Source organism: Hyposmocoma kahamanoa, unplaced genomic scaffold, assembly GCF_003589595.1.
Source record: "Hyposmocoma kahamanoa isolate Upper Pololo Valley unplaced genomic scaffold, ASM358959v1 86, whole genome shotgun sequence".
Lineage (NCBI taxonomy): Eukaryota > Metazoa > Arthropoda > Insecta > Lepidoptera > Cosmopterigidae > Hyposmocoma > Hyposmocoma kahamanoa.
Window position 1 is genome coordinate 18,041,169 of NW_020654289.1, and position 27,063 is coordinate 18,068,231.

A 27,063-nucleotide genomic window follows, 5' to 3' on the forward strand; every position below is an offset into this window, starting at 1 on the left:
TTCAGTCTCATGGGCATGGCTGACTGAGATGTTATCAACCAGTTATGCCTTATATTAACGTATCTTTAAAAAGCCCGATGCGTTGATTGGTTTAAAAAAAGAAATATTCGCATTAGGAGATCCGACAAAAAAAATAATTTCCAATGTGTAACAAACACCTAACTGACCTAACTGTATTAGAGAAGCCGTGGTAGCCTAACAGTTAGACCTACCGCCTCTTAGGCATAGGCCGTGGGTTCAAATCCGAGTCGCATCTCAGAGTTCCTCGGAATTTATGTACGAAATTTAATTTGAAATTTACCATGAACTTTTCGGTGATTCTTCATTGAAAAACTTATGGTAAATTGGCGTGGCGGACTAGGGCCTAAACCTTCGCCAGAGAGGAGACTCCTGCTCAGTGCTGGGACGTATAAATAGTTTGATAATGGTGATGAAGAACTCGACACTATTTAAATTCTTTGGTGGAAACTTTCTCTGAAAAAGGCTTACCACTTAAGGAAGCCCATTATGGAGGAGACTTCAAACGTAGTGTGAAGAAGCATTTGGCCAGACCGGCAAAATGATAGTGACGGAGTGAAGATATTTGTGTTTTCCATCCGTTACTCTCATCTCTGGACTGTATTCGCACTTTCCATCAGGCGCGGTGCAGTCATTTTGCCGAGTCACAATAAAAAAAAATAAAAAAAAAAAAAGACAGAAATCATAAAATATTGACAGTTAATTTCAGCATTAGAACAAAACATCTAACCCTTCAGGTCAACGAACCGTAGTTTACCATATAACTAAATGTTCCCTACTGCTACAAGATAGCATAATCTAGTCATATATTCCACAACATTTACCTAGAGGGCTCTTCTACCTGAAGGACGATAAAAATCTAAAACTCTCCCAAACGCTCTGTATCTTATTGCCGGTTTTTCCAACCCTTCTCCCTTTCAACCCTTACAGGCTGCGGTCTAACTTAATAAGTTTACTTAATACATGTTCGTGGTATTATTCAATATTAGTAGCTGATTCAGATGACATTTCACTTGTTTCTATTTAAAAGATATTTTCTAATTTTACAATTTACTTTCGTTTCAATATCAATAAATCAATGTCTTATTAACCAACTTCAAAAAGGAGGAGGTCCTCAATTCGGCTGTTTTTCTTTTGTATGTATGTTACGCGATATTGCGACAATTGCGAACCGATTTCGATAATTATTTTTTGGTTAGAAAGGGGGTACCTCAGTGGTCCACATCAAATTTTGTAGAAAATATCCCACCTTTAAACTCTTAAAGATACTATGCTACCTCAATGGCTTAAGTTGATTCCACATAACAGTGCAAGTGTTGAATCAATCACTTTGGAAATAATATATAGTAAAATTGAGGATATACAGAAAAATTTCACTAAAGAAAAAAACAAACTTATCTCGAAATTTTACAGGAAAACCGCTGTATTGAATAGGTAGTTTACACATACCAATGATTTTTTTGTTATATCAATTGAACTAAATAGAACACTTATACTATACGATATACATTTTTCAAACGGTTTACATTTTGTTTGTAAAAAAATAAATTTTTAATTAAAGCCAGTGTCCCAGCTGCTCGTAATAGCAAAATTAACCATAATAATAGTACGGGAAAAACTTAAATTCGAGCTGGGGTAGTATCGATTCTTAAGGGCGGCAAATTAGGAGATGAATCAGGATTCATAGGATTTCAATAAAACTTCGCAAATAGATGTAATCCCATAAATATTTGAGCTCTGATTTTTTACTAATAAAACTTATAATTATTGCAGCGATCTGCAATCGTATCGACTTTGGCGAATGGCGATCGTGACGTGTATCGTGTCGATACATGCCACGATCGCCAAAAAATCGAGCCAATCTGTAGACACCTTAATCAAATTCTGTTTTATGCATGATATCTAACAACTACTTTAAAGGTTAGAAGAAGAAGGCTAGAAAGTATCTTGTTGGTGTACCTAACTGATTATTTACAAGATAAGGAGGGCTATAAAAGTTTTAAGTACGTAGTTACGTTACCGTTTTCTAGAGCTAAGCCCAATGGGATAGAACTTTCGAGGTGTGGGTGGAATCCAAATCAATCTAGAGGTTGGGAGAATAGAAACAAAATCTTATTGACGTTATCAATATATTTCAATAAAACAACTCTGTTAAACCTAGAAAAGGCGCAGAGAGCTATTCTGAAAGTCAGCAACTTCCGTCCTTTCTGCTACCCTACCCACAAACTCCTAGTCGAGTGCGATGTCCTTTCTGTGCGGCAGCTGTTTATCTTGGAAATAATTTTGAAAAAATCACTCCATTTGAGTCTAAGTCCTCATCCTACCAAAGACGACTCAATATCTTCTCTTCTCGTGAACAACTTCGCACATCACACTCTCATAGATTCTTCTGCTTCCTTGGTACATTATGTTGAAATAAATTTATCTTTATCTTTATCTTTATTTCAGGTTATTCATACGCCTACTGTGCCTCTACCACGAGTTTACTATGACAGTTGTCGCTAGCGACCACAATTTTGTACATTTTTTTTTGTTATACAGTGCTCCTAGCGGTCACAAGATGAAACAACATTTTGTATACAAGCATTTTACGTAGTCGCTAGCGATAACTGTCACTGTAGTCTCATGGTAGAAGTGCTGTTGTATGGAATATGAAGGTGTAGCTGGATGCACCGTCAACGGTATTTTCGCTTTATGTCACAAATGTTACAGTATCGTAAAAAATTAAAAGCACCTACATTGAACAGATATCTACGCTTTACGCGCTAACTTGCATCATTCACTAATTTTAATTCGTTCTTGTCAAAAGTGACGTCGTCGTCAAAAGTGCTTTTATCACATGAAAGTCGTAAAATAATACGAACCACATGAAACATGGTAGCAGTAGTGAAAGAGTTTGTACAGGGAACTACTGCCACCTTACCTATTTAGGGCAAGAGTGCTGGTGAAATACAGGCACATGGGACTTATCAACTAATGAGGGTAACGAGCGCGGTAGCTGTGCCCTTAAGATCTTTGCAATTTGAAGCTCTGAGTGTCACTGCAACTGCCATGGATAGGCGTGTCGGTTACTACCAAGTGCTCGTGTACTTGGTAGTAGCTCGTGTCCATGGCAGTTGTTTTTCCCGTCATTCACCTGTCACCAGTCACCTGTAGTCATTTTGCCAATGTGGTAATACACCTAGTATGCGAAATATTATTTAAAGGTGAAACCCTACTTGTAAGCACGCATTTGCATTTTGACCAACGACACCACTCGCACTTGTTCGCGGAGAACCGCATTGTACTCGTCAGCACTCACGCTATTCTATCGTACTCAAGAGCATGCTGAAGAACTCTTAACCGTGTTATGTGTTCACGGCGGAGTTTAAGTGTAGTGAAGAAAGATTGTCGCTACCAACGTACTTTTTACTTGACGCTAAGAAAATCGGTAATAAAGGAATCTTCACACTTATTAACACGGAATCTGTTTGAACCGAGCAAAAAAAGCTACTGTTAGTTACGTCAAAGTCAAAATATTTATTGCTTTCATGTGCTACTTAATGTTCTTAAAATTAAAATAGTATCAACATGACCCTGTTAGGGCGCCGCAATTCAAAAATATACATTAATTAAAAATAAAAAATAAAAGAACGTAATAATAAAGTAATTTTAAACAAACGCTAATAAATTAAAGAATAATAGTGATAATAATAACATAACATGATACTCTTGATTCAGAATGGTACAAAAAGTAGTAGGTTGGTAATCACTTCAAAAAACTGCTTCAGGCTGTAGTAACATTTTCCTATTAAATGTGCCTTTAGTTTTTTAGTGACTAAATAATATTGGGTCTGGGATGATATATTCTTAGGAATTCTGTTGTAAATTTTAACAGCCATTACTTAAGGTCCCTGATGGTGCAATTGTAATTTCGACCTAGGTAGTGCTAATCTATTTTTATGTCTGATGTTCAATGGGCGGGTATAGGTGTCCTTCGCTTGAGTGAAATATTATTGATATTTTTTGATAAATTTACATGTTTCCAAAATGTATAAGGATGGTAAAGTAAGAATTTTTAATTTTCACAACTTTCTATTGTATCGATATTTATTACTATTACTAGTATTCTAATACATTTCTTCTGCAAAGTGAATAACTTCAAGGCATCAGTGCTATTCCCCCACAAGGTGATACCATAACACAACCAAGCATGAGCGTAAGTATAGTAGGCTGTTGTTGCTGTGTTTGTGTAATAATGCTCTGGTCACACAGAGGCGGTAGCGGGAGCGTTCTGGGGCCGGGAATTTTTGTAATGTTTCTTCTTATGTACTCTGTCCCGTTGAAACCGGTTGGCGGGGCTGCGCGTACCATGCTATGACAAATACGCGCGTGGCAGGTCCCGGGAGATCGCTGTGCGGGTGCGGGCGCAATGCTATATTTCATTGAGTTCTATGCAACCGTGCGAACAAAGCGGCAACGACGAGTCGCGGCCCGTGAGCGAGACTTTAGCGGGAATGCACTTTGTATCTTTTTACAACTCTTGAGTGTGTTTTTATTACGTTTCAGTATGAGTTCGACCGAAATTTCTTTTGCATTGCTTCCGTAAAACGAATAAAAGCAATTTTTTCTTAACACTATTCCACAGCGATATGGTGCTTTCTTTAAAATCTAAATAGAAAATGAAACTTTTTTTTTAATTAAATGGACTTGTTCTTGACCACTATCTAGCTCTGGAACAAAGATAAGTCTACGATGGAACGAGCTCGCCCAAAAGATGCCTATTCAGTCGCATCTTAAAGACACTCGGGTTGTATGAGTTCGGAAACACAGTCGCAGGCAGGGAATTCCATTCGTGGGCTGTGCGCATAATAAGATGATGAAAAGCGCTTAGTACGCCTGAAGGGAATATCGACCAAGTAAGGATGATATCCCGCCGTACGTTCGGATGTCCGATGGTAAAAAGGAGCAGGCGGGATCAGCTGATCGAGCTCATGGGCACACTCACCGAAATATATTCTGTAGAAAACCGACAGACGGGCACCTTTGCGCCGGTGGGCTAAACTTTGATTGCTTTTAAACGTGATTGCTTTTAAGTGTCACACCGACCGCCTTTGCGCCGATGTCCAGGCGCGGACTACGCGTGTGACTGCAAACGCCCCGGTACGCAGGTCTGTCCTTGGACCGCTTTTCCCGCTGTGCCGCGTCTGTGTGACCTGAGCTTAAGGCCAAATAAAATGTTGTGGATTTCGTTTCCGCTTAGATTGACGAGACGAAACGTACAACGTCTTTTTCGTTCTTATTACACCGATGTAAAACATTTCATTGATATAAAGATTTACACCAGGATTTCAACGTCGCTGTCAATATGAAACAAAAATCTAAAAGTAAAAAAAAAGCGTAAAAATAATAGACACGAGGCAGGCCCGGTTCTAAATTTGAAAATTAAACTAGTTTTTCGTATCTGTATCGCAATAGGCTCTATAAAGAGTTAGAAAGTTAGAGTTGCCTATTTTTGTTTGAAAATACAAGTAAACCCAATTTAGATCCGAAAATACAGTTTTTCATGTGTACCGATCGTGAAACTTAAAAACTCTATTATCCGCTAAGTTTGATTTTCCGTGTAAAATTTTAAGGATTACATAGCTAAGAATAAAATAATTAATCAGAAAACTTCCTACTGTTGAATATCAGACACTTTTATTTAATAAGTACATGATGAAAAAATCATAAGAACAAAATAATAATTTTAACCAGCAGTATTATAAATAAGTACAGTACAGTAAATAGCGGTAAATCAAAATGTGCTAAATTGTATAGTCAATAAGACAAAAAAAAGTATAGCGTTATAGCATAGCTGTATATAACTAGGTATTACGTTAGATGCTAAATTGCAATGGGGTCCGCATATACATGTACGCGATTAAAAATACGGAAAATTCCAGACGTCGAAACCAGTAGATTGGTTTACTTCAGCTACTTTCACAGTCTAATGACATACGGCATTTTGCTTTAGGGTAATGCCGCCGATATCAATACAATCTTTGTCTTGCAGGAACGTGCGGTTAGGGGAATTTATAACCTAGGCCCCAGAGTATCTTTGAGAGATATGTTTGAGGAAATTAACATTGTTACATTTTCAGAATGAAACAAAAACTATACTAAAGGTTATTATACAACGTCTGCGTACTTGGATGACAAAAATTCGTGGTAGTAACCCGTTTAACTCATGGAGATAGTCACGATCTCTGATGTTTGAAAACAAAATATATATATATTGTAAATGTTGAATGTGTACAAATGTTATTTACAAAGAGCAACCCCTACAGTTTCTTGCTCATTCTTCTCAGGGGAATCTGCCTTACGAATGAGCGGTAGAGTGTAACCAATTTGATGATTTCAAGTGTAATAATGCTTACATATGAAATAAAGATTATTTTGATGTTGATTTTGAAAACTTTCCATTGATTCAAATAATCACGGACAGTATTGAACCTGTACACGATTCGTCGGTTTTAAACAGCAGACACGTCGCAGTATTTTTAAAGTATATTCCTGATAAATTTAGTTATTTTTCAGTAGCCACCGATAAGCCTAATATTCGCAGTAATTGGTGTCTAACGCTAAGAAGTAGAGAAAATATCAATATGTTGCAAGTATTTTCTTTTTATCGCGTTTATTTAGGCCTTATCGGAAGACTATATGGGTTAATACAACAAGCCGTTTACTTTTTCAACAGTTGCAGGTGAAGGTCATGGCGCATCAACATATATTATGTAATTCTTTACATAATATATAAGAACAAATAATAATCTATTTTCCTTATTTCTCATTGCAATACAGCGTCATAAACATAATTATAAGTGTTACATGAACTATTCTATAAATATTGTGGGAGATTGATGCCTAAACTAGGCTCAAGGCCAGTATTTTTTTTATGGTACCGAGTGACGGAACAGTCGTGCGTGACAAGTTGTGCGCCTGGTTGTAAGCGACACGCCTATCCATAGCATATAAATTTCAAAGATCACTGCCACTGTATCCCTCGCCCTGAGACATAAGTTGACAAGTCCCATGTGCCTGCAATTACACCAGCATCCTTAACCTTCAAAATCGGAACTCAGTATGATTGCTTGGTGGCAGAAATAAGCTGGCAGTACTTTCCTGGACGAACTCTTTCATAAGGAGCTCTACTGCTAAGAAAAGCCGGTATTTCAGGCCACCAGGCCTCCGCGATATTTCAAATAATATTTATTAAATAACTAACACTCTCCAATGCAGTACCAGTGACATAAGCAATTAATCAAGTTTAATTAAATTAAAATAGAATAAAAAAGAATCTGTGTGCGTGTATTTTGCGCGTGTGTGAAGGTTTGCGTGTGTATATTACGAATAATACACTCGACAATCTAAAGGAAAAACTGACAAAAGATGGATTGACACTTATATTATTACCTCACGGAAAACTGGGGTACGGGATAATCATATACTTCCGAAAAAGAAAGGTTCAACACGATATTCCGTACAATTCAACTGTTTTTTTTTTATTTTTAAGTACATCTTTTTTATTAGCACCATTTGTCCGGATGGTTTATTGAGGAGTGCAACGTCATTTATTGCCCATAAAACGGATCGCGGAGTCGTGAATAATAATGGACTTTGTGGTTTAAATTTAACCTCTATAGCGCTCCCCTAAAACTAGAAACGTGATTTCTTTTTGCCTAACAACAAACACCGGTTACCAAAATTTCAAACTAGGGAATTTTGTATACCTACTGTGGATACCAGAGTGACGATCTTAATTCTGTGGAACTACCCAGAACACGCAGGCTAGAACCAATTTAGTAAAGTCCCAATTTGTTACTATCAGTAATCGAACCCGGGATCTCCTCAACAACCTCATAATGTTTGTAGCCTTTGATTCAGGCTTAAATAGAAGTAGAGCTCCTTGAGAAAGAGTTCGTCTTCGAATTGCTGCCACCAAGCAGTATAGTGAGCATTATTGCGTTCCGGTTTTGAAGGGTAAGGATGTTGGTGCAATTACAAGCACATGGGACTTGTCAATGTGAAGGGCGCAATAGCAGAGTCCCTCAGAACTTTGCGATTGAATGCTAAGGCGCACGACTTGTTCGGCCCGTCACTTAAGTGTTATAAAAAAAGGTTTGTCCACTATTTCGTATGGTAGAAACTGAAGTAGTATCAGTTAGATTATAATAAATGCCTAAAAACTTCTTTTCCCATTAGACTTCTTATAAATAGAGATTTTTCCTTTACAATCTCTTCAGTATCTTTGAACCTAGCCCTCATTGTTGTTTCTTTATTCAATTTAAATTATAAAGCTCCGCGACTTTTAGTAGGCTTGAAAAAATGTTTTACAGCGACAAGATCTAAGTACGGTGTTTGTCCATTTCATATCTTCAAGAGACCTCGCTCTTAATTAATCTGAAGTATATAAGTGGATAACTCTTTTTATTTCAAGTTAAACATACTCTTTATCAGGTTACAAAGCTACCGTGGAGACGTGACATTGTCTGTACAATGGTATTATTATATAAGTTGCTTACACAACAGCAATAAAATCACGTTTATATCTAATTTATCGGTTAACTTTCCCTTAGCTACAGTCTAGACGAAAAACACTAGGGTATTAAGTGAACTGAGCAAAGATATCAAAATGCAATGAAATAAAAACGAACGAATTTACATAGCAAAATAGCCTGACGTTGGAACATTTGAATTTGTTTCTGGATATCTTAACTTTAAATTTGGTCGAACACTGTCTAAGAACTGGATAATAAAAATGTCGCCAGATACTACGTTAAGGATAAAGAAATGAGGAGCTTTGATGTGCTCTCGTACTTTTTTTCGGAAACGAGACTTTCAGCCACTAAATCAGCAAAACGTTTGAATTGAAAACAAATTCAAGTTTTAAACGTTACTTCGTTTCTGGGTATTCTAAATTGCGCTATACGTCATTACCAGTATACTACAAGTATATTACAAAGTAGCGCACCATTCACAGTTTGCAGCTTTGAAAATATCAGACAAATAGCGATCATATTAAAACAGACATGATACAACCGTACCAGCTATTTGAAAACGTTCTACACAAGAGAATTTACACCCGTTACGTGCCTTTCAATAGAATTGTTTTCTTACAAATTGTTTTACCAATATATAATTACTACCATTCAGTTTATTCGTACGCGTATTGTATGTAATATAAAATTTTCACATTATATCGGAAAACGTTGAGGAGGAGAGAAGTCTTTTGAATGCAATAGAGAGGAGAAGGGGAAAAATGTTTGGTCATTTGGTAAGTAATTTCAAATTTGTGAGAGTGATAATTGAGGGGAGGATCGAAAGGAAACGAAAGAGGAAGACCAAGAATGGCGTATAGTGAACAGATAAAAAACAAGATGGCACAAATATTACAGTATACAGATACCTTCGCTTTACGTGCTAATTTCAATCGTTCAATAATTTTAATTCTTTCTTTTACCTACGACATAACTAATTAATGACTAAAGGAAATCATGCCCTGGGTATAAAAAAACCACATATGATCATATGTCAAGAGTGCAATTATCACATGTATAAGTCATATAATCCTACAGAGTACTAAAAAAACTGACTGAGTCATTCATCCATCCCCTTAAAGGTGGAATAGGGATTTCCAAATCTGCCCATTAATTTTCTGAATATAATTTTATAGCAAGATAGTTTCAACTTCAAAGAGTTATGAGTAGGCGCTAAGGTATCTTGATTATCTAAAGAAATGATTATAGGACAACAGTTGTGCTCTCACTTAAACTCTCTTTATTTCATGGGTAAGCAAATTACACTGGAAATCGTCGTTAATTAAACTCTATCAATAATTCGCAAGGCAGTTTCCTCTGAGATGAATGAGTACGAAACCCTGGGGGTTGCTCTTTGTAAATAAATATTTGTAATCATTTACAATATTTATTTCAAAAATTAAGTACTTTAATTTATTTATTTATTTGGAGGACATCCTATAGCTTATAATTCAATCCTAAAAATTTATTTTACAAGACCGGTATATAATTCCAATTACAGGATATCACAGAAGCTTAAAAAATGACGACTTGAATAATTACTTTCAACATAAATAAATATATTACAAATTAGTACCTATGTTTAAATCTATTTACTCGTAATAAAAGAAGCAGAAAGTTCTTTAAAAATTACATTAAAATAATAATAATAAATATTGTAAATAGAAGGTAACATTTTAAAAGAACAATTTATAATTTAAATCATCGTGATAGGGAGAAAAAAACTCAAGTATCTCAAGCTTAGGGTGGACAAATTACTCCACTAATTCGTCGCTTAAATGAATGTTTAGTATGTGCAAAGATGTCAATGTTACTGAAAAACTTATAGTACGTAGTTGCTAAGGCGCGAAACGATCTCATTCTGGCCATAGTTCGTACGTTTAGTACCTTTAGTATAAAGTTTCCGTCTGTCTATAGTTTTGAACCTCGTAAATGCCATGGTATAGAAGTTACTACCGTCGTCGTCTAAACAATTATAGCCGTATCCAGGATACAAGATATATCACGGAGATGGCGGAATCAAATCATGCAATTCCGTAGAATTGTGTGATTTGATTCCGCCATCTCCGTGTTAGCCATGTTGTGAATATTCCAATTGGAATGCAATTGGAATGGAATTCCATGAATTTCGACTTGTTCCCGGAACGCGAGAACTTGGGCCTTTTCAAGGCGAGAATGAATAGGTATTATATACATGTTCACATCCTCGAGCTCTTCGTCACTTTCTATCAGGTGCAATGAAGAGAGAAAAAATTCGTCGTTATTGAAAAATGATATTTATTGCAATAGATTTACATATTGACGACGGTAACCTATCACAAAGTCGAAATTTTTTTTGTCCGAAATAACGTTTATTCGAATTTTCATTACACCGAAAACCGAATTATAACGAAACAGATGTTCTTTCAGGATATTATATATTAAATGTTTATCGCAAAGACACGATTAGGTTCGCTTAGGTTAGATTAAGTTAGGTTTAAAAGAAAAAACACTTTCCTCTCAAAATTACTTTCGAGGTTATGAAATTTCGACCAAACGTTATTTCTGCAAAATGTCATTTCGGACTACTGATAGGTAAGCATTGACGACCTCAGTGGCCTAACGGTTTACACTGTGGACGTTGGATGCGGTGGTTCTGGGTACGATTCATGGTAAGACAAATTTGGAAAATTATTTTTTTTAATATAATATCAAGTGACGGGACGAACAAGTCATACGCCTGATGATAAGCTACACGCCAGTCCATAACAGTTGCAGTGTCACTCAGAGCATTAAATCGCAAAGATCTGAGGGGCACTGTCACTGCGCCCGTCCCGTTGACGCCAAAGTTGAGAAGTCCCATGTGCTTGTAATTCCACCCCTCAAAACCGGAACACAGTAATGCTGACACTGCTTGGCGGCAGAAATAGATAAGGTGGCAATACTTCGCTGGATGAACTCTTTCACAAGGAGCTCTACTGCGACTCAATTATATATTTCTAAATTGGTTCTGGTCTGGTACTCATAGTACAAGGAATTCCCTACTTTGATACCAGGCAATTGGTGTGTTTGTCTGGCATATTATTATATTAAATTATGTAGTAGGAATACGGAGAAAAAGTATGACCATAACACAGCCACAACACTAAAAAACTGTATGTGCGTAAAAAGGTTCCTACCTTTGACTTGTGTCTCGTACACGTAGGTGCGCATCCATTTACATGTGTTACGATGAGGCTCTCAGTGAAATTGCGAGCTCTCTCGTAATGTATTCAAGACTGTGACCATGGAACGACCTGCACTGAAGGTAGCTCTACATAACTGATGAAAATCAGTCTTTCTAGACGTGTTTAGGATATTTGCTGATAAGGTTTTTATTTTGTTTATTAGGTTTAGCTACGTCTGTTATATATATATTTTTTTGGCTTTCTGATACGTTGAAGTTACTAGAGCCGCCAATACACGAAATTATTTTTTCAATCAAAGTTTCGGGCTCTTTACAGGTCACGACTGATTGAGATAGTAAAGTCATCAACCAGTTACTTATGTCTAATGTTAATGCAAACCACCTTATTCTGAACTATAGTTACAAAGTACAATTTAAATTTAAATTTAATTTTAAATTTAATTTAAAGTTACAATTTAAATAAAGATGAGGTTTTAATTTTGCCAAAAACATTGTAAAATATTCAAATTTATGCTACATATATAAATTACCTCAGTTTTTTAAGACGTGGTTTTTCATTAAATTATTGTAAATGATACAGGTTCCTTACTACGGTATGACTTTTTCTGTTATCCCGGATTTTCGGAACAGTTACACGCTCCTTTGTGATGAGGGTAGTCGTTGACAGCGAGAAAGGGTAGACAGATATGTTCCTAGGCGGAGATTTATAAAACAAAGTTGGACTTTGAGAGCAAAGATGGCGTTTAAATAAATTTTTCGTATTTAAAAAACGATCTTTGCTTAAGTTTTAAGCAAGGAATTAATTTAATCTCTGAGTTTACGTGGTAATGTTTTGCTTAAACGTAAAAGTAAAGTTCGTTTTTTAAATACAATAAAATTACTAAGCTCGCCATTTTTGCTTGCTCTGAGTAATTTTCAGGTCTCTTTTTCAGGTTTCTTTTTCGTTCTCTACCTAATTTCGGTGGCATATTTCTATTATTTAAGTATTCGAGTAAATTATCGTAAAATATTCAATAATATTTCAGGACACTATACTAAAATATTAAATAGTACATCATGATAATATTATAAGTAATAAAAATTGTCATCCAAATTAGGTAAGGAAAACTAATTTATAATTACCATTTTATAATTCTCAGCCATTGAGTTGTCAACCTCCGCTATCGTCTGATTTAGTTAATGGGAAACCTGTAATTAGTGATCGTAATTACCTATAGTCTATATTATCATTATGATAAAATTTTATGACCAAATTAACATACTAAGATTAATTTAAAGTACATTAAGAAACAAAGAAGATGTTAGATCGATAACGTTTGCCTTGATACCATGTAATCAATGCAGTGACTCGAGTGCATCGCCCGCTCGCACCAAATCAACCTGCTTTACGTACATAGTACCAATAAAAAAATGTATCATTACTTGAAAAGAAAGTTTATGAATTTACCTATAGCGAGTCTCAATATTGCTGCTTCGAAATAAAACCAATATATGGGAGAGGGAGGAGCCTTATCTACCGCAGGTATTGCTTTTTACTGACTTCGTGTAAGTGATGATAAGAAGGTAAAGTGTATTTTTATATGTAGTATATTGCCTTGGATTCACAGCTGTATCATATTTTTTATCTCAGTATATTTATGCATATATTGACGACCTTCATGTTTTCTAATAAGTTTATTTAACTCTAAGAAAGCATAAGCCACAACTCTGGTGAAATAAATAGCGTTATAAATCTTGCAACAGAGGTATTTAGTCGTGTTTATGCTTCTTTCGGGCATTGACAATATTTCAAACTAATTTCACCTCAGCGCCTTCGCGTGCGAACTGGGTAATGCTAGAGTTACGACATAACGTTTCCTCGCGTTATAACGTTATTAGTGTTTATATAAATGAATATCTCAACCGAAGACGCAAATGGTGTAGATTCCCCATTTATCCTGCATCGATTGTCTTTAAATTTCATTAACCGGTCGCGTGACATTGAGATTTTGGTAAACAATTTAAAAAATCATATTTTTTTTATGTTGGATAAAAACACGGCTTTAAGCGATACAATAGAAAGAACACTGTGTCTCCAGGATACGTCACGGGTAAATTATTACGGTGTAATATAATAATCATTGATCATAATCATTATCGTTTCAATCAAAGGACGTTCACTGCTGGACATAGGTCTCCATCAAAGATCGACACAACGAACAGTCTTACAATGACAGGACCCGCAACCTTCACCAGGTCATTGTTATATTGTTATAGGTGGTGTTGTTTGCTAATAAATAAATAAATAAATAAATAATAATAAATAACGCACACACTCAACATAGCCCCGCACTAGGGAAACCCTGTGTCGCGGGTGCCATGGACACACACATAGACAACCACAAATTACACCCAAACTCACGAGAGAAATAAATGTAAGCCATACAAACATTTCTCCCGGCCCGGGAATCGAACCTGGGACCTCTGCGTGGCAGTCCGGCATGGTAACCGTTCGGCCACGGAGGCAGATATATACTAAAGTACTGGTCTGCCCACATTTCTCTGTCTGATATTAATAATTGGAATGCCATTGCTTTTGTTAGTTAATTTATAACAATTACTCAATATTTTTTCGTATAATACTTCCGGGCATAATACCATAATATAATAAGACAAGAATAGTAACTCCATAGAAACGTATCAACGCGGCTTGTATGTGTGCACGCCCGCCGCGCGCCATGTGCGGACGCACACATTCGCATAATAATGAAAGGCGCGTGAGACGACCAGCGTTATGCAACGCGAATGCATCGCGAGATTATGCGAACGTGTGCGTACGTACACAGCACACGGCGGGTGCGTACACATACGAGTCGCGCTGCTACGTATGTATTGCGTTACCATACTTATCTTATTATAATGTTGTTATGATATACTGCTATGATAACACTGTTAGAAGAATCGTGCAAGTACACTTTAGTACCATTTTCCACTAAGCGGCTAGACGCGAGCGACTAGTACTACTTCCGAGTCGCGGCCTCGTCAATGGATATTATTTATTTCAATATATAGGAAAAGCACGCAGCCAGCCGCCCGCGACTAGCCGCATCGTAGAAAATGCGTGGTAGATTGTTTATCATTAAAAAAATGTTTAATTGAAAACTTCATAACATTACTTAAACAAGTCACCGTTAGTCTGTTACTTCCCCTGTCGGGCTAATGGGCATGCTAGGGATTGCGAACGTAGTAAAGCCGCCATCTACGCAACGGGGTGTTGTTCGTTCCTGGTGTTATATTTATTAACAATATCTTCAGGAATTTATGCGTCCTATTTTAGCAGTCACAGATTCCCGTAAGCAATAATATCACGTCCTAGCATAATAGATTGAACCTCTACTGAATCTTATAGATTGCAGAGTACCCTGTCTAATTGAAAGATCTTGTCCTAGGAATACACTTTTCTCAATTAAGAAGTTGCGGAAATGTGTAGTTGGCAATAGCTTTATTAGGCGATCATATCAGCCATACAACAGCAGGTTCATGGATGTGGATATTTTCTGTAATTCGTTATCAAAATTTAAAAGTAAAATTAAAGCCTTACTATAATTGTTCTATATTGATAGTCTTTAAGATTTCAACGCATTATAAATTAAGGAAACTAGGTCTACTTTACATATCTTCGTTAATGTAATAATAATTTTATAACGACTATAACTTTATAACTTTAATAAATAAAATAAATAATTGAATGTACTGCCTGCATTCGTCTCCCCGACATCTTCATGGCATAAATATGACGACCGCGTTGGTGTAGTGATTAACACGAGGAGCTTCATAGAAAACGAACTTTCGCAAGTTAGTTCTGGTCTGGTTGTTCTTGATTGCACCCCGGATTTAATTTCGTATTTTGGATAAAATCTGCCGATTCTGTCTTGACTTTAGTCAAAAATGACATAATCTTGATAGTAGTCAAAAATGAAGTTATATTTTACCAAACAAACGGCCCAACTCTAGCATAAAGCGAACAGCAAACTCGTCAGTCACGCACGTTAACCGTAAGTTACATTTCACCACAAGTTTGAATTGGTAAAATAATATTCATATAGCCATGTCGTTACGCTAAAACGTTTCTATTTATTAAAACAAGCAATTGGGTCAGCTTTCTAGGGCATGAGGACTAGAATGCGTTTTGTTTGGCCTTTGTTTAGCGTTTTCGATGCAGGATTTTGCGCTATCATTTATTTATGGCTAAGTTACCATTTTTTAAAGATATTTGTGGATAGCAAATGTAGGTATGTTATTTTAAGGTCTTTAACGATGTTTTCAAATAATTAAAGGGCTGCGTATCTAGAGGAAAATATTATCTATCAGTTTCGTAAACACCATGCCCTCAATGCTTTTTTCCATATGTAAATGATCTGTCATATTATGTGCCGAAATAGGTATGTTTATTATATTATTTCTTTAATTGTATACCGTGTAAATGTTTGTTGACATTTCTAAATAAACACAGAATATCTATGGGAATAAATTCTCATATAAGGGGAACTTCCTACAGGTACACTGTAAAGAACAGCACACTCAAGTTTACACTGTCCTAAGATTTAAACTCAACTCTATGCCTCATCATTAATAACTACGGTTAAAAGTCCAAAATGTAAATCTGAGCATGCTGGTAATTGTGGAATTAAGTCAACGCAAAACTAATTTACACGATCATTTCGATTATCGGAAATCATTTAACAAGTCGATTAAGCGGCAAACGGTAACCGATTAATGAAAAAACGACTAACCAGGGATCCGGACGTTGCCTTCACTTGAACATAACGGTTTTATTGCGAATTCATTAAAATTTCTCACTTAGTGGAGCTCCTTATAATAGTGTTCGTCCAGGGAAGTACTGTCACCTGACCTATTACTGCCGCCAAGCAATAATGTGAGTGTTACTGCACTCCAGTTTTGAAGAGTAAGAGTGCTGGTGAAATTACGAGCACGTGGAACTTGTCAACTTACGTTTCAAGGTGACGGGCGTAGTGGCAGTGCCCCTCAGATCTTTGCTATTTAAAGCTCCGAGTGGCACTGCAAGTGCTGTAGGCAGTGTGTCGCTTACCACCAGTCGCAGGACTTGTTCGACTCGTCACTTGAAATCTTAAAAAGAAATTAAACTTTAAAATTATTAAAATTATTAGTAGTACCTCTATCCCTTCTCAGAGACTACAGACACTATTTTACGCATAATTCCTTTTTATTGGGTAGGCTTTCGCTCGTATCTATTTATTATTAAGGTTGGTCTTATCTTATTGTAGATGTATTTTCAAGGTCCTAATCGCGCAATCAATTCCGATCGAACATTGATGAGATTTAGGTTGTAATTCAATAGAATTAATTTATTTCGATCAATTGGTGATTGCGTTTCTTAAAAGAATATTAGACAAGCATTTAACCACAATCTTACGGAATGGAAAGTGACTATGTGGTGGAATATGAAGCCACTTGCCTAGAAATTCCGTATTCATTATTCTATATACAAATATATATCCTCCTCCTATTCGAACGGCAGTGTCTCGGGCACTGCCAATATTCAAATAAATGTTATCTGTTGCTGCTTGAGAAGTAATCTCGAGACGCTTTACGAAGCAGAGTTAGTGTTTATATGTATATCTGTTCTATGTATTTGTGCACGTTTAGTGTTGGGCAATATTTAAATTCATTAATATACGACTAGAACTCACCCACATATAGAATTTATAACTTATATAAAATAAATAATGAATATTTGGACGTACATGGAGATTGGTTACCCTTGTTTTTCAAAAATTTTAAAATAAAATAGTATTTTGTTGTATAGACATTGGTATCAGCCGTGACCATGAGATCTGTAACAGGGCCTGAAACGTTGGTTAGTTTGAAAAAACAGATATAAACAATTGAGATCAGAAAAAATTGGTTCATTTCCTAAATAAAGTTAGGTTAATAAGGCTTCTTTTGCCTTTTTTGCATGAGGTGATTACCTGTAATTATCTGTGTATTAAATTTAAAACCACAAATCAATGTACCTAGTAAATAAGCCTCAACGCAATAGCTGTTGGTAAACCAAATAAGTTAAAAAATATATATTTATATGATAATGGTTAATTGTGGCAAATTTATTCAGAGCCGAATTGTATAATTTCCACTTATTTGTATTTGAATTTAATAATCAATTAATGTGGCAAAATACATATTTTGACTATAGTTTTCAATTTTATGACATGCCATGATGAGCTATGTAATTAGCATAGAGTCATGGACTCTTTTGACATGCCTTTTACTACTTATTTATTTTATGTAGAATTTTTTCTCTGTTTTCTATTAATGTTTTTTTTTTGTATTATGAAAGAATAACGTAATTGCTTGTTATTTATGTATTTTGCAAGTCAAATATATCTGATTTTATTTTTATTATCGCTAAAAAGCTCCGAGTTATAATAATCATCAGCAAAGATATCCACACTCCGGAACTGTCCGGAACGAGAAAATAAAATTCTTGCAGATTAGTGGTAGATATGTGAATAATAATGTGTGAACTAGGTCCTCGTCTCCAGTTCTTGCACCATTCCAAGGCAAACGTCATCGGAATTATCGTTCAGGATCGCTTTCAGAGTTACGTCTTAGTGTATAGGAAAAATGTACACGTATTAGGTACTGAAAGGAATCTATTGGGAACTATTCAGGAAGTTATATAAGTTATATTTCTCATGAAACCTAGAAATCAAATTAATTTATTTCTAAGTTTGTTATGTGACTGATTTAAAACTTGAAATACTGATGTTTCATAAATCTTGAGTGTACAGATGAGATTTAAATCTTGAGATGATGAAACACGTTATTGGCTGTACATACATGAGCATTGACTATGTAACATTCGCTGTTACATATATTATTTTTTTTATATACGGCATTGCAACCGAGGAATCAACTATCTTTTCAGTTGTTCTTGTTCAACTTGGAAAAAATCCCATTATGACTAGTACATAGATACCGTTGCATTATGGACTATACCATCGAGTTTATGCTTGCCTTTGTACATTTTAAATTCTTGTTGTATGCATATATATTGTTTAGTGGTGTCTGTATGTAAGCACTAATAAGATATTACAAACAAACACACAAAAAATCCGTTAATATTAAATAAACAATGTATAATACAACCTCAGAAATTTCTAGAAATAATAGAAGAATTAACATAATAATGAGAAAAAGTAAACAACATAATAATAACGTGCTAATACGTCTGTTTCCTGTTTCCAATGATATTATATTGCTCACTGCCTGTTTCTATGTAAACTTTTATAAAATAATGGTAACTAACTACTAGGTATAATTACGATGCAACGAGGTCAGTCAGCTCATTTTAAAAAGCGAAAATGGTTTTTTTTTTCACTAACATGTATTATAAGTACTAAAGGTATATATTTCTAGGCAATTATACATATACAATCACAGTCACAAATTATATACAAATACAGTCACGAAAGTTCTTTACTGTTTTTTTTCCATCCTTTAAGACTGTTTATCTGTATTATACTTAAATGAATTTGAAATAGGATTTACAAAAATCACACTTTGAATATCGAATTCCGATACAGACCACTGGTTCATCAGTAGGCTTTTTATTATGCCAGCCCACAATGTCATCCAAGGAGATTTCGGTAGAATATGAAGTCTTAATGGAAATCCATAATTTCTGGTTATATAATTAGGAGACAGGCCCAATAGTTCTAATGTATATAAGTTTATATTAAAGGTACAAAAATCAATCAACTTTATGTCTCAGGATTCGTCTGGTATTTAATATATCTACAATATTATTTGATTTGGTTCCTTGGAAACACAGATAGGTTATATAATTTGTGTAGATAATTATACACAGATTACCTTTGTAGTACTCTAATATGGTCTCTCTCGTCACAAAGAAACTTAGGATTCTGGGATAAATCTCTTATGTAACGTCAGCCGGTACTTTGTAACCTTCAACGAATACCGCGTAGCCGTCTACGAGTCGCGCGTAGCAGTTTCGTAGCGCCCGCATTTTTAGCCGCATTCATTGTCTAAGCAATTTTCTAAATAATTTGTTTTTCTTTCTAAGTTACTTCTGGTATTTGTGCAATTTGTTGTCGGTAACCATAACGTGAGCAATCGAGCAGCGCACGTGAATGGCGCGCGTAATAGCCTCTTTTACGTAACAAAGCCTGTTTTACTTAGTTCCCAAGTGGTCAGGACCCAATACCCAACACACCTTATCAATTGTTGTTTACACGTAGAAATGAACTTTATCAAAACTTCTTATGTTAGAAAAGCAAACAGTAGTGAATATTAGGATGCCAATCAGTAATAGTTTACTTACTAGGATTAAATTGTTATGGAATATAGAAGTGTTATGTAACGGTGAACAGAACGTTAAGGTCGTCTAAGCCCATCATCGGGTAAAGGTTACTGTTTCGATCCGCTCACCTTATCGCTCCAACTGTCAATTATAACCATTTGGTTAAGACGAACTTTCCTGAAAGAATGAATCATGCCTTGTTGTTGCTTTAAATCGATAGATGCATGCTTTTGACACTGACAAAAGGTGCGTTTGTTTGAATGCTATTTTGAGCTCAGGCAGAACTATTTCGAAAGTGAAACACGAATCATGAAAGTGAAAAACTATAGGCTATCCACAGTGAACCCGCTCACGTTCGTCTCAATTTACGGTTTCTGCAGCAATATATCAATCTTGTAATTGGATACGTGAAACTCTATCCTGAAACCGAACGGGTGAACTGCGCATATTCGGCCTTCAAATGACAGGTCACTAAATATCCGGCACGTCCTCTTTGGGCATCGGGATCTACTACCGGGGTCAGAAACCAGAGAGTCGGAGTGCCAGGGCGCCAGGCCCCAAGTTGTCTGTGCGGTGGTGGCGGCGGCGGTGGCGGCGCGACGTAGTGCGGCAGCGGCGGGCGACGCGGCCTTGCCGCGGGTAATCACGCGCGTCACGCGAGGGGGTCGATAGCGGGCAGCCTCCGCGTCAATTATTCAGCACGCGACCACCGCCACCACCACGCGCCCGGACAAAGAGCGCGCACAGCGCCGCAGCGCCGCCGCCAAACCTACCAGCCACCGCCGCGAGGCCGCGCCGATTCCGTCAACTCCGTTCGCCTCACACTCACACTGTCGGTCTGGTCGTGCACTCGCCGGGGGCACGCGTCGTGCTTTGCGCGTTACGTAAAGGGCGCGTCGGGCGCGGGATGGCGCGGTGCGCGGCGCCGGCGGGCGCTCGAAGCGGGGTCGCGCACGGAGTGTCGGAGTGTGCGGCCTGTGCCCCGCCGCGACGTTATGCAACGCGCCGCCACACGCGCTGCCACAGCGAAAATCGAACGGGGCGCGGGGCTGCGCGCGCACGCGCCCGGCGACGGGCCGGGCCGTCGCCCGTAGCAGAGCCAGAACAGCCGGAGCCGCTTGACGCAGCGGAAACGGCAGCGGCTCGTTCGGGGCTGCACTCGCAGCTACGGTATTTATCGCAATTTGTTGGCAGTTGATTGCCTAGTAACGCCTAAGGAAATTTTTGAAAATAGCTAAAAAATTTTCATTTTTGCAGTTTTTTCTTCTTTCGTAGACGGCATGAGTTACCGCAGTGCCGCACTTTAACCGCTGTTGACGTTCCGCCTCCGCCTCAACGGTCACAATCGGGAGTTTATTACACGACCCACTAGATCGAACGGCGGCCACCTAATGACGCTCCGCACTAGATTAAACCCATCTTGCGGTACCGAATCGCCGCTACTGTGTGCGCTTTACTTTGCAAATTAACTCAATGAACTCTACCGTATTTAAAATATGCAACTTGCTCCTGTAAAACATGTACCGTACACTCACAACAAAGACATCGTTGACCATAACGCTACTTATTTTGCACCGACATAAGAAGAAAGATTGTAATGCAAATAAATGAACAGTACACAAGTTAATAAGAAACAAGGAGGACCAATATTAATTTATAGAGAGTATATAGAGGTAGGCTGATCATTTATTTATTTGTATAAAGCCGTAAAACAAAAGGCCCGGGTGGTTTATCGAGGGATGGGCAATTAGGGTAACATTTAGCGACAAGCCGAAGGTCGCCTGACCCGATTACACCCCTTTCATGCCACGTATGACATAGTTGCGTTGGGTTAGGTGCTATTAAAAGGAACTACACGATCTATGATAAGTAAGACTGATATGAGAAACGAAACTTTAAATCTCCAATTTGAAAGTGAAAAAGGGAAAAATAATTCAGTTGACTTGCGTACAAATAATTCATAATATTGGTGTAATTATGTTCAATAATAAGATCGTCGTTGTTCTTTAAAAGGTACTAAGCTGATTTTTAGGTACGATGGTTAAAGGTGAATTCTTGACAAAACACAAGAGTGACTTAAATATGACAATATTTAATATCTATATTTGCGTGTGCGCGCTTGACGAATGCGTAGAGGCCTACAAGAATGTCCTCACGGTTCCGGCCTACGCATAACGATCAGCAACTTTTAAAGTAAAACTAACATTTTACATTACATGATGTTACTACTACTAAAAAAGTTGCATGTTGTCTTAAGATTTACTTCAAAAACATTCTTTAATAAATTTATCCTCAAGTATCTAATCAGGTTGATATTCTTAATTCCATTATGGATTTCTTTCATATAACTGTAATAGTTTGCTTTTACTTGTACAAAATAGCGTCAAATCGGGAAAACAAACTAAACTTCGTGTAGGTTTAGAACATTTTCTTTATTTATAAAATATAAGGAGATTAAATTTTAATTTAGAGCAGTAAAGAACCTTGAGGCACCGAGTTTTTCTAGTTTGTGGCTTCTGGTTGACACAAGAGTTACCCAAATAGTACACTGCTGTGTCTACCTCTCGCACAGTGGAGATCAAAAGACAATCAAGCTATTCCAACATCTGAGCGAGACGTCTGATGAGGCTCAGCTCAGGTATCCAGCGGCACAACTAGTCATTCTGGGGGACTTTAATGCACACCATCAAGAATGGTTGTTCCCACACCAGATGACCGATCATGCTGGGAGAGAGACGCGAAAACTTGCGTTATCGCTAAGCCTTTCCCAGCTTGTCAGTGACGCCACAAGAATCCCAGATGTTGAGAGACCGATACTCGGTGGTTGTGGATGCACCATTGGGTACCTCTGACCACTGTCTGGTGAAAGCTGTACCCGTATACTCCCTACCCGATCAGGGCTCCAGTGGTACGAGACGGGTGTGGCGATACAGGTTAGCAGTTTGGGACGAAATGCGCCATTTTTTTGCTTCATATCCCTGACAGGCTTGCTTTACTTCAGGAGATTCGTCGAGCTGTGCTGATGCTGTAGTTAAGGTCTTGCGAATGGGCATGGAGTATTATATACCATACTTCGATGTACCCAATGGACCCCAAGCTCGTCCATGGTTTAACGCTGACTGTAGTCGTGCTGAAGCACAAAAATAGCCTGCGTACCAAGCTTGGGCAGATGCTCGACTACGCAAAGCTCCGTATACTCGGAATCTGAAGAAAGCCGTTAATAAAGCCGCCACGAAGTGCAAAAGTGTGTTACGCTGGGCCAAGTGTGCCCCTTTTCCAGCAGGCAGCAGGTCCTTTTGGTCCCTGGCCAAAGCGGTCGAAGACGGCTCGCTGGCCCATACTGCGGAAGAGAAGGCGAATTTTTTCGCCTCACTCTTTGCAGAGAGTTCGCGTCTGGATGCCGCAGGATACCTACCAACTTATTTACCTCAGACTGGATGCACTATGGCGCCAGTTCGCATACGCCAAGAGGTACTCAGAACTCTGCGAAGTCTAGACGTGCATAAAGCTAGCGGACCAGATGGAATTCCAGCAATAGTCCTGTGTAACTGTGCGCCTGAGTTGTCTCCTATTCTCACACACCTGTAACGCCTCTTGAGACTGGTGTAGTTCCCAGGTCGTGGAAGCTTACAAATGTGCAACCAGTGCCTATAAAAGGAAGCAGAGCTAACCCTGTCAACTATAGATCTATCTCAGTCACTTCCATACTCTGCAAGACTATGGAACGTGTACTTAACAACCGTTTCCTGTCGTACCTTGAAGGCAACGATCTCCTCAGTGATCGCCAGTACGGATTCCGAAGAGGGCGATCTACTGGGGATCTTCTTGTGTATGCCTCTCACTTATTGAGCAAGGCTATAGAAGAGCATGGCGAAGCCATTGCTGTCTTCAGACATTTCTGAGGCCTTTGACAGGCATGCCTTTTAAGCAAGCTTCCCTCTTATGGGCTTCCCACTACCCTTGGCAATTGGATTTCGGATTTCTTGAGTGAACGTTCGATTCGAGTCGTCTTAGAAGGCTACTCTTCCGAACATAGGGCGATAGATGCCGAGTTCCTCAGGGTTCTGTACTGTCCGCAACCCACTTTCTGCTGCATGTAAGCGATATGTTGATTTCAGGTACCTTTGGGTATGCTGATGACAGCACAGTTGTGGACAGGTACTTGACCAATGCAAGGGTCAGTGGAGAAGAAATCCAGTCTTGTCGGGAGTCCATGGTTAGTCGTTTGAATTTGACACTTAAGGCAGTCTCCGATTGGAGCGATGCCAATCTTGTCAAATTTGATGCGATCAAAACACAGGCGTGTCTTTTCTCCACCAAACGGAGTCCCTTTCACCTGATTCCGACTTTTCGTGATATATCCATACCGATGGCCGACCGTCTCCACCTACTTGGAATGGACCTGTCGTCCAATCTGAACGCAGCCAAGAAGCTTTGCATCCTTTCCAAGGTGAGGCGATACTTCACACCGGGACAGTTGCTTCAGCTGTACCAAGCACAAGTTCGGTCGTGTATGGAATACTGCTGCCACTTATGGGATGGCTCTGCTAAATATCATCTCTAGAATAGAGACTAGACGTGGGCGGGGGTTCCACCCCTATGTTGTGGATATTCCCCGGATTCACACGAAGCGTTTCGCTTCCACATTTGTATGGCGAGCGGCTAGGGAGTGGAATTCCCTGCCTGCAGACTTGTTCCCCGAACGCTATAACTTGGACCTTTTCAAGGCGAGAGTGAATAGGCATTATTTAGGTGTGCATGCTACATCCTCGACCTCATCGTCACTTTCCATCAGGTGAGATGGAGGTCGAATGCGCACTTATTTTTTATTTAAAAAAAAGTTAAATTTTGACTGGTCCTTAAAATTTACGCGAGATACAAATGCATGCAATTTAAATAATTCAAGGAATATAATCTAATATGAGTGTAGACTAATTTGACAGCTCCAGACTAAATTGATATTTACGTTTTCCCAGAATCGACACCATTTAACTACAACGGTAAAATGGTTTTAAATAACGTTAAAAAGAAAAATAAAACGCTCAGTTCAATAAATAAATAAGTTACTGTATATTGTAAAAACTCATATCTTTTTGTAAATAATAAATTGATTACAAAATTACGTAAGTAAAATTAAACTTGTAACGATTTTTTAAGACAAATTCAGCAAAAACTTTTTTACTTCTTATGTAATCACGCGACTGCGTAAGAGGGGACACGAGGGTCGAAACATTTGAGAAATAGGTATTTAAAAAAGCTATTGCCATCGCTTTTCTCCTAAATACTGTGCGATAAGTACCTACAACTGCAGGTCTTGCTGAATATTGTAGTTAAAAAAAGTGAAATTAAATCTTATTCTCTACGATATTCTCCAAAATTGGATCTACATGAAAGATATTTCACACAGGCATATAAGAAGTAGTTGTATTAGGACTTATTACTTTTGTACACTAGACGTCTGTTGACGATGATTATACTAGGACCTTCAATATTTTCTAGTGCTTTTAAAAACAAGATATCGAAAAAAAAGGAAATCACACTGAACACACACTCACTCGTCATAGACCCGCACTAAGGAAACCCTATGTTGCAGGTGCCATGGACACACCTAGACAACTACAAATTACACCCAAACTTATGAGAGAAATAAATGTAGGCCATACAAATATTTCTCCCGGCCCGGGAATCTAACCTGGGACCTGTGCGTGGCAGTCCGGCATGGTAACCGTTCGGCCACGAAGGCAGTTAATCATGGAAGAATATTATGTGTGATTCTTTATTTTATGTTAATAAATGTTTCCCTCGTGTCACAAAACCAGGGAGGAAACCGACGAGTGATTTTGTATGGAAAACACACGCTTAATGGCTGAAAAATAGTCATTGAAATACAATTGGAAGGCGGATCACGGCACTAAGCATACAAAGGTTTATTCTAGTAATTTAATCAAGTCAAGTAATAAATTGATCCCTCCTACGTAAAAAATCGTAAGCGCAAATTCCCAACTTTACAGGTTTTAACGTATTAAAAGGCCTAAAATGAGAATAATACCTGCGATTCTGGGGATATTGCCATTAAATTAATCATTAATAACTATTTTTCATGCTATGTATATTTATTACTAAGTATAATAAACCATTTTTGTGGGTTACGATACGTAGGAGTCGAAATATCACAGGTTTAACATTTAAATCTAACAAGAACTCTGCAGGCGCTTTTTGCGGTAGCGGACGGTAGACTGTTTTCTCTAAAAGGGATGTGCAGGTTGGAATTGGTATCATCACCGTCAACTGCATTACACGAGTCTCCTCTAAAGACAGAGTCACGCTGGCTCAATGCAGGTTGAGGATGCCTCACGTTCTCACCACAAAATTTTCCTTCGCCGTTAGGGAAAGGTAGTCACGAATGTAGTTTGTGTATGTGTTACGCGATTACTCTGGCTCCATTTGTAAACCGATTTTGCTGATTATGAGAATTTTGTTATATTTCTATTTTGAGAAAATATTCTACCCTAAGGGTAGCAAACAAGGGCGATGAATGCGATTTAGCGCACTTTCCGGTAACCGATTCGAATAAAACTTGGCTGAAATTACACAAATTTTGAGGTCGGTTTTTTTTTTATAAAAAAAAGTTATGACTATGAACAATCCAAACCTGCCAGCTCTGCAGGGAGTGACAACGATAGGATCAACCTAATTATTAATGAAGATTGAACACAAAGAAAAATTATTTGGACCCGACAGGACCTGTGACCACGCTGTACAGTAGCGTCGCTCTGCCAACTGAGCTACAAGGTCGAGTTACCAGGTCGACGAAAAATCCTATACGACAAATTTTTCTTTGTATTAATAATTATAACAAACTAGTGGAGTTGCTTCACAAACAATACATGAATATCACGATGGCAAAATATCGTAGTACTTGTAACGTCGTACTCTACAACTGTGTAGATCACCTAGCGCCTTTTATTGGATGTACC

General features: G+C 37.8%; 1 protein-coding gene across 2 annotated transcripts in view; it reads right to left on the reverse strand.

The window, feature by feature from the left end:
* LOC113234948 (sodium channel protein para) overlaps positions 1 to 21,027 on the reverse strand; it is a 122,308-nt gene extending 101,281 nt beyond the window's left edge. For both annotated transcript variants that reach the window (XM_026470472.1, XM_026470471.1), the window contains exon 1: positions 20,860 to 21,027. The gene's annotated coding sequence lies outside the window, so the exon portion shown is untranslated. The remainder of the gene's footprint in view (positions 1 to 20,859) is intronic.
* Positions 21,028 to 27,063: the final 6,036 nt, after the last annotated feature.